This window comes from Numida meleagris, chromosome 7, assembly GCF_002078875.1.
Source record: "Numida meleagris isolate 19003 breed g44 Domestic line chromosome 7, NumMel1.0, whole genome shotgun sequence".
Classification (NCBI taxonomy): Eukaryota; Metazoa; Chordata; class Aves; order Galliformes; family Numididae; genus Numida; species Numida meleagris.
In genome coordinates this window covers 29,114,774-29,124,016 of record NC_034415.1, presented here as the reverse complement: position 1 = coordinate 29,124,016, position 9,243 = coordinate 29,114,774, and the positions used below count along the sequence as shown (strand labels likewise).

At 54.3% G+C, this 9,243-nt stretch overlaps 1 protein-coding gene across 1 annotated transcript in view; it reads right to left on the bottom strand.

Annotated features, from left to right (window-relative positions):
• The window catches only part of LRRC7 (leucine rich repeat containing 7), a 133,261-nt gene extending 130,298 nt beyond the window's left edge, over window positions 1-2,963 (bottom strand). The window contains exon 1 of the mRNA XM_021405198.1: window positions 2,869-2,963. The gene's annotated coding sequence lies outside the window, so the exon portion shown is untranslated. The remainder of the gene's footprint in view (window positions 1-2,868) is intronic.

Sequence of the window (9,243 nt, the reverse complement as noted above, 5' to 3'; positions counted from 1 at the left end):
AGGAAGGAAGCAAGAAAGAAAAAGGAAGGAAGCAAGGAAGGAAAAGGAAGGAAAAGGAAGGAAGGAAGGAAAAGGAAGGAAGGAAGGAAGGAAGGAAAAGGAAGGAAGGAAGCAAGGAAGGAAAAGGAAGGAAGGAAGCAAGGAAGGAAAAGGAAGGAAGGAAGCAAGGAAGAACCTGCAACCTATCGCTACTGACTGCTCTATTTATAGAGCATACCATACCTCCCAAGCATCCAGCTTCAGCAATAAGGTAGGTACCAAAGGTTTCATGAGCACATCTTTGCATTCCAAGCACATCACTGAAGGAGCAGCCAGGTACTGCACCTGAATAACCTGTACCACTGCACCTCACCCAGACAACACACAGCGTGGTTCTTTCTGCCCATCGTGCCATCTCCTATGCTGCTAAAGCAATGAATTCACATTCTTTGATTTCTTTGCACCAGTTTTCATTTCCATTCCTTTTCCCCCAGCAAAACATTTGGAAGAAAAAAGCATTTCCCTTCACTAAGCCAGAGCTCCAGCAGCTGAATATTGCTTTCAGTCTGCTCCAAGGCAGGTATCTGCCCATGAAGATGCACAGCAGAACACGTAGCATTTATCTGCTATCAACAAATTGCTGCAATCCCAGAGAAAAAAAAAAAAAAAAAAAGAAAGAAAGAAAGAAAGAAAGAAAGAAAGAAAAAAAGCAAGCTTTGACAAAAAGCTCACAGTTCTGAAGGACTTGTGCTAGGATTTGATGCAATCTGCCGCGCCGGCAAATTAAAGCCTACGGAAACCATGCTAAAATTAGAGAGAGCTGAGATGAAAACCAAAGACACACGGTGGCTCTTGCAAATCCTTAAATAGGGCTTGGTACAGCAGTTGGGTGCTCAGCTCACGTCTCCCATGGCCACTGATGAAGCTGCACATGGGACGGTCCCCATTCTGCTGCTGTCACTGTGGATGCCCGGATGGGGCCGGCACAGCCCTGCACCTTATTGCTGGGTCCTTCACCACCCCCTGCTGCTGCCCCACACAGCTCTGGGGCTGCCCCATGCAGCTGCAATGCCCTCATCCTCCATTCTCTGGGTTTGTGGGGAAGCCCCATGCTCTGCTGCATGGTGCATCACTGGTGTGTCTGAGAGCATTGCGGCTCTGCACAGATGCAAATACCTTCAGGGGTACTCAACGCTCATTAATCTGAAGCTTTGTGACTTTAAGAGCATGAAATATTCAAGAGACAATCACAGAGTCATAGAATCATTGAGGTTGGAAAAGCCCTCCAAGATCCCCAAGCCCACCCCCAGCCCACCGCCTACGTCCCTCAGTGCCACATCCCCGTGGCTCCGGAACACCCCCAGGGACGGTGACCCCCACCCCTGGGCAGCCTGGGCAGTGCTGACTGCTCTTTGGAGAAGAAATTTCCCCATATATCCAAGCTGACCCACCCCTGGCACAGTGTGAGGCCATCACCTCTCATCCTATAACGGCCAACCTTCCATTCAGACCCCTCTAGGTAACCAACCACCGCGGGTAACCATTTTTTGTTTGATGGGTAAGGAACATTTATAAACTCCCATGGTACCAAGGGGTGAGGCCTCTGCCCAGGAGCCATCACAACCCCTCCTTGGGGCATTCACCCGCGACTCCGTGCGCACCCCCACAGCCCGCAGCCCCACGCCAGCCCCAGCTGTGGCCATTCGGAGCGCCTCTGCCCCAGGAGCTGCAGGAGCTGGCTTCACACACAGCCACCGTGAAGTTCTTTGTATTATTCCTACCACAAAAACCAGTCAGAAAAGCTTCTCAAAAAAAAAAAAAAAAATTACTAAAAAGCAGCAGTACATATCAATCACCGGCAATGGTTCACGTTCATGGGGACATCAAGCCAGCATGGCTCATCGAAATACTTCATTGCAAGACCACTGAATTAATGCAGTTTTTAAAGTACGAACTATTGGAAAACGAGGAAAGCTTTGGTCACTGGGACAGTGTGAATAGACAAACGCGCGGCCAGCGGCCGATCCCTCCACACAGGGCGCACAGCTCAGACCCAAAGCAGCAGCAGCGCTCCATGAAGCAGGCCGTGCCTTCCAGCCCCGCTCCGGAGTGATGCACGGGTTGCCATGGCGAGCATCCCTGCGCGCCTTGAGCAGAGTGAAGGAGCCGGGGAGGGAAACGCTTCGTATCTCACCCGGCCCTGATGGTGGCCTTTACTCAGAGCACCCGAGGTTAAACCAAGGGTGCACGTGGCTGGGGTTTAGCCGAAATTCGCAGATGCACGGTAGCAAAACGAAGGGGTTTGGATGGAGTCAGTGCGTTCTGAAACGCCCGGACACCCATCATCTTGATTTCCCTGCAACCAAGAACTTCCAGCAGCTCTTCCATCACCATCACCCTTCCCCAGCCTGGCGTTCCCCGGAGCACGCTGTGTCTGCAGCCGCGCGCCTGCAGTGTCCCCAAAACCCCCCGGGAGCCACACCGAGCTCGTTCCCATTGTCCCGAGGTCCCCGCTGGAACTTCCAGCACCGCCATCCTCCCGCCAGCAGCGGGATCGTGCGGGGGGACGGATGGCCGCGTCGGGGCCACACGGCAACGGGAAACGCTTTCTGGAACGGTACCGAAAGACGCCTCGTAGACACCGCTGCGCCTGCCCGCGTCCCCCCGACGCTTCGGGAGCGAGGTGCAGCGGCTGCCAAGGGCACGGAATTTTCCAGGAGCCGTGCCAAGCTCGCTGCCGGCAGTTTTGGGGGACGGCTACGAAACCCGCACCGCAAAGCGACGGGGTCCGACCGGCACCGGGACCGTGCTCGCCGGGCGCGGCCGCGCCCTCCCGTTCCCGTCCCCGTCCCCGTCCCCATCCCCTCCGTTTCCCGCCCCGATACTCACAGCCACGGCGACAGCCGGGAGCGCGCGTTCCACGCCGCGGTCCGGGGGCGCGGAGCCTGCGGGGGCGCCGCCGAGGGCTGCCCGCGCCCGGGGCTCGCCGCCCGCCGGCCCCGCCGCGCAGGGTCCGCCTCCTCCGTGGGGCGGCGCCGGGCACAAAGGCGGCGGCGGTGGGGCGGGTCCCGGTATGCGGCCGCGCTGCGCTCCGCGGCGGCGGCGCAAGGGGCGGAGCGGCTCCCGGCGGCGGGGGCGTGCGCGGCCGCGCCCACCCCGCGGAGCGGTGCGGGGATGCGGAGCGGTGCGGTGATGTAGCTCGGCATCGCCCCGCCGGTCTGCGCCGTGACGGGTTAAAACAGCGCGGGTGATGCAAAGCCCCTGTGTGGGAGCCCTGCCGCGGGCCGCGGCTGTCCCCCGCCCCCGGGAGCGGCCAAGCCCCAGCGGGAGCGGGGGACAACGTGCGGGCGTCGGAGCCACGCGTCGCTGCCGGCCCGCTGGAGTGGGTTGGAATGCTCCTCCATCAGTCACTGATCTGCCTACAGCTCCTCAGGTGTTCCAGCAAGCAGTCCTTCCAACGCACCGAATTCTCCCCAGCAGAGGTGGCACCTGGTGCATCACACCCCAGCCACCTCTCCCTCTCCTCTAGAAACCATGGAATCTTTACGGTTGGAAAAGACCTCTAAGATCCCCAAGACTGGTTCCAACCCATCTCACCATGCCCACTAACCACATCCTTCAGTGACACATCCCCACGGCTCTGGAACACAGGGACGGTGACCCCACCAACCCTTGGGCAGCCTGCTCTAGTGCTGACTGCTCTTTGGTAGAAGAGATTTCCTCTAATGTCCAACCTGAACCTCCACTGGCATCGTGCTGGGCCAGGCGGGTACTGCAGGACACCCTCCCGGGCAGCAAAAGGGTCTCCTCACTCTGAGCCCTTCCAGCACTGCCACATCCCCTTGGTGCGTTCAGCAGGAGCTGGATGAGGACCACGGGGGTCATCCCAGCACCAAGTGCCCCATGCCTGAGCCATGGGGACAATCTCTTGGGGGGGACAACCTGACACCCATGCTGCTCCTGTTACCATCACAGTGGGATCTAGTCTGGGAAAGCTCTGCCTGCCTGCACCCCTTGGTTTTAGCAGTGGGTGTAGAATAGTTTGACTTCAGCAGGGATCTGGGAGGAGTCTCCAGTGTTAGCATCTCCCCATCTGCTGGCCAGAGGGCATCAGCCAGAGCCCTGTCTGCACCACCCTGGGGCTGCCAGCCCCGGGCAGGGAGTGAGGTGGGATAAAACATTCCTTCCATGGAAGTGTATCAAAGAAGAGAAGCAGCCTTTGCTGTTTCTACTCATTTGTACATCTGGCTAATGCAAGTGTTAAAACCATGACGTTCCTTCAGCAGATTTCATTGGAAACATGTACGTGCTCCTTGTGCAGATCCTGCAGACCTGGGTTCACCAGTGTTACTACCATGGGCTAAAGACTGATACTACTGAAATAAGATTATTTCTTCTTCTCATTTCTAATGAGCCTGAAATATAGAGAGAAGCAGCAGTTACTCATGACACAACTCCTTACATTTAATAAATGACGGCACTGCGTAACATTGCAAGCCTCCCCTGCAGAATTCCCAATCTACTTTTTCCCTCTGGTTGTGCCAAGTCCTCTTGTGTGCCCTTTTCCATGCTTCCAGAATCAACAGCCTCCATTTCTCAAGGCCTTAATTTTAAGACTGAGAAGAGCAGGTGAGTTGTATGTCATGGTGGTACAGATTGAGGCTGAATTTTAGATCACCCTGTAAGCAAAGCAAGGCTGGCAGAGGCCGGCAGGCTACGAGACGGTAGCTGCCAGGGCAGCAGGGACCTGGCAGAGGGCAGTTTCTGGCAAGGCAGCAATAGCTGCTGCCACAGGAACTGTCCTCTGCAGTGATTCTGGGCATTCTCGGGGGAATAGCAGAGCTGGGAGCATGATGGGGCAGGAGTAGCCCTGCCTGGGCCAGAGGTCAGCATGTCACTGCCACCATCGCTGCCACCAACACCAACACTGCCACTATCACTGCCATCATCACCATTATCACCACCGTCACCACTGCCACTGACACCATCTCTGCCACCATCACCACCAGCCCCCTCATCGTGTCAGTGCACGAATGCACCCAGCAGGCAGACGGTGCTTATCTGCTTTCTGACATTTTGAAGGAAAAGTCTCTGAGACCTCTGAGGTCTCTTAGTCCTTGCAAAACAACACTGGGCAAAGTGACACAGGGGTGAGTGGTGCTGAGGGGCCAAGCTCTGGTTGGGTGTTGGGCTGGAGTGACACTGGGTGTCTGCACCCCTGTGCCATGCTTCAGGGCTGATTTGCACAAAATAGGTCAAATTGTACCAAAATAGGTCAATAGGAGAGTTGGACTAGTTGGACTAAAGGCACTTTTACATGTCCCTTCCAAATCAAACAATTCTATGATTCTATGAAAAAAAAGCAGGAATTATGTTGTAACAAGTAAGGTACAAAGTGAACTTGTGCCAAGAGCGGGACGAAAGGGGCTGGGCTGGGGTCAAGAAGCCACGAGCTGCCCCCTCCCCACACATCCCTGTGCCCGTGCTGATGTCCTGGCAGTGCCCACCTCTCCTCCTTTAACACCACCTGGACAGAGCTGAGCTCTCCAGGTGGATCCAGTACAAAATCTTCAAACATCTTCCCCCAAACCTCATTCCAGCTGTCCCTCCAATCCATCATTCATCCAGTTGTGCCACAATCCATGCATGACCTTCCCTGGCAGAGCCACCCGTGTGAGGAGCAGATGAAGGTCACTCCCAGCTCCTCTGCTAATGCAGGGACCGCAGCGTGGCCGTGCCACCTAGGTTCCCACCTGCACACCACGTCCACGGGCACAGCTGAGGCTGCCACATCCCCACTGTACCTCCGTCGGAGAGCACATGGAGCCAGAGAAGTGAGCCTGGCTCCCTCCTGTGCTGCAGCAGCTGCTTCCTGCAGCAGTGTGTGTCAGAGCACGCTGCAGGCACTGCAGCACCAGCACACACTCACCACTCGTGCCCTGCCTCGTGCCCTTCGGCCCCTCCAGACACTTGCACTCAGGTCTGTGCCCCAAAGTGCTCTGCACCCAAAATTAGTGATAAAAGCCATGCTGCCTTATTGGAGCCATTCTGCAGTAGCAGTGACGCTCACGGCAGTCACAAAGACACATGGAGTGGCTTTGCAGTTACCAAACCCCTCAGCCTTACTTTGGTATGTAACCAACCACTGATTTTTTGCACATATTTAATACAATGAACCTCATCCCTTATACAAACGAGGAGAAAGCATAAATACATTACAATTACTAAAACCACAACATCAGGTGATGATGGCAAAGGTCTTTAGAGACTTGTTAGCAGAAACCCCAGCTCTCCAGCAGCCCTTGGTTCTTGCTGGCCCTGCACATTTATGTCCCCTACAGATGTCAATGAGTTGCAAGAGAGAAAAGAAAGCAAAACCACACCACCCACTTGTGTCATACCTCACTGAGGTCACAGAGATCAGGGCACAGCTTTTGCGGATTTTTTATGGATTTCTGCCCCAACTCAGCCTCTGTTCTGTGACCATGGAGTGGTCAGAGCTCAGCACCTGCATCTCACAGTGTTTAATACCAGCAAGCCTGGAGATAGAAGGAACTTTCAGCACGTTCTTTTTTTTTTTTTTTGTCTAATACCCTCTTAGCATTTAAAAATAGAGCTGTTACTAAGCAATAGCAGTAAGTAGAAAGCAAAGCCTACTGAGGATCAGTTCTATGAACAGGTATTTTTCCCACCCTAAGCACTGTAAACACTGTGGGCTGACAAATTATGAATCAGAGCTCCCCATCCCCACCACGAGCTGCCCCTGTTCCCATTATCACAGTGGAACAATGGCAGCAGCCATCAAGAGATGGTTATTTTTGCTCTGGCTTTGAACACCTTGCTTTGCAGGTCAGATTCTCAGGCCTTTCCACACAGCTTAATGTCTTAATAAAAGAACTGAGATGTTATGCTTATGTGCCCTTGCAACCCAGAAAGCCAACCATATTCTGGGCTGCACCAGAAGCAGAGTGGTGAGGAGGGTGAGGGAGGGGATCCTGCCCCTCAGCTCTGCGCTCTGAGGCCTCACCTGGAGCACTGCACCTGGATGTGGAGTCCTCAGTACAGGAGAGACATGGACCTGATGGAGAGCATCCAGAGGAGGGCCACAAAAATGCTCCCAGGAATGGAACACCTCTCCTATGAGGACAGGCTGAGAGCTGGGGCTGCGCAACCTGGAGAAGAGAAGGCTCCGGGGAGAGCTGAGAGCGGCCTGTCACTATCTAAAGGGGCTGTAAGAAGAAAAGGGACAGGCTCTTGAGCAGGTCTGTGTGATAGGACAAGGGGAAGCGGTAGGTGCCATGTCCCTGCAGACACCCATGGTCAGGGGACGGGGCTCTGAGCACCTGGTGGAGCTGTGGGTGTCCCTGTTCATTATGGGTGAGTGGGACCGGATGGCCTTCAAAGATCCCTTCCAACTCAAATGAGTCTGTGATTCTATGCTGATAACCTTAGAATAGATAACCAGTGTACTGCAGAGACTCTGGGGTCATAGCGGGTGGGAGCAGAGAATCATAGAATCACAGAATGATTGGGTTGGAAGGAACCTTAAAGGCCATTCAGTTCCAGGCCCCTGCTTTGAGCACAGTTGCCACTTCACTAGATCAGGATAGGATATCCACCATATCCAGATTTAAATCAGGTGCAATCCAACCTTCCCCCAGAAAACTCTCCGAAAGAGAATGGCAGAGCTCACAACCCAGACCCCAGCATCACTACCAAGCCAAGAGCTCTCACCCTGTTTAACTGACATCTCCATGGCTGGTACCAGCACGGAGGTTTGTGCTGCTGGAGGTTCAGGAGCAGGCCCACCATGCAGCACCTGCTGCATCCCCGTGTGAGGGACAAACCTGGAAAACACCCTGAGAGACAATTCAGTGGGGGAGGAGTCAGATGTCCCTTTTGTCTATGTCTCAACCACTCCAGGAAGAGACCAGGACAATGCCTGAGAAATGGTCAGCCACGGGAGGGGGCCTGGTGCCACCTCTTTGGTTTGGCTGCTGCCCGGTGTCCCCGCCAATCCTGGGACTGGAACCAACTACGACTCCAAAAAGGGGCTGAGAGGGGACGTTCCTTCTCTTTTCCCTTTGATACTGTAAATAAGGGCTAAGGGGAGTTTATGCTGCACCCCATGAGGTGCTGAGGAAGGTTCTGGCTCTGGAGTAGAACTTCTCCATTGGGATGAGATGGGTGATGGCATGGGCAGGGCTCGCTGTGCTCTCACAGTGCTGAAGGAAGCACTGGAAGCTCACTGAGATAGCCAGGTTCTAACAAATTGTTTACAGTTACATTATTTTCTTTCTTACAGTGGAGAAAACTCATAAGATTCATTACTGCATGCACTAATTACTTCAGTTAAGTGTCACAACTGCACAATTTAATGCTGTGTTTTCATATATTAAAGACATTAATTGCCAGGAAACAGTATGCCATGACTAATTTTTTTTTTCTTTTTTTTTTTTGGTGAAGAGAAATAAATATTAAGTATTTTTACTATTAGGAGCTGAAACAGCACAACAAATTCGAAGTCAATGTTTCCCTGCTGAGCTGTGCAGCTTACAGCTTAGTGGCTGCATTACTGCTACCAGCCCCTTATTGGCCCCATGGATCATGGCACATGAGTTAGTGCAGCAATAACACATGGGGCCCGGGGGGTGCGGGACTGGTGGAAAGCAAGACAAAAGGCATGAAAAGCCACTCACTTTGTTCTTCGCTGTAGTCATAGGGTTCATAGAGTCATAGAATCATTGAGGTTGGAAAAGCCCTCCAAGATCCCCAAGCCCAGCCCCAGCCCAGTCCCCCATGCCCACTGCCCACATCCCTCGATGCCACATCCCCATGGCTCTGGAACACCCCCAGGGACAGTGACCACCTCCCACCCTCTGGGCAGCCTGTGCCCATGCATCACAACCCTGTTTATACAAGAAATTTCACCCAGCACCCAACCTGACCCTTCCCTGTGACAGCATGAGGCTGTCAACTCTTGTCCGTTTGCTGTTCCCTGGGAGCAGAGGCTGATTCCCCCTCGCCCCAACCTGTTTCAGACCTCTCACAGCATCGCTGCCCCTCTCTGGACATGCTCCAGGGCCTCACTGTCTTTCTGGGAGCGAGTGGCCCAGAGCTGAGCACAGCACTGAGCTGTGGCCCCTCCAGCACAGAGGGACGGTCAGCTCCTGCTCTGCTGGCTGCACTGCTGCTGACACAGCCAGGATGTCATTGGCCCTCCTGCCCACCTGGGCACATTGCCGACTCATGGTCAGTGGCTGT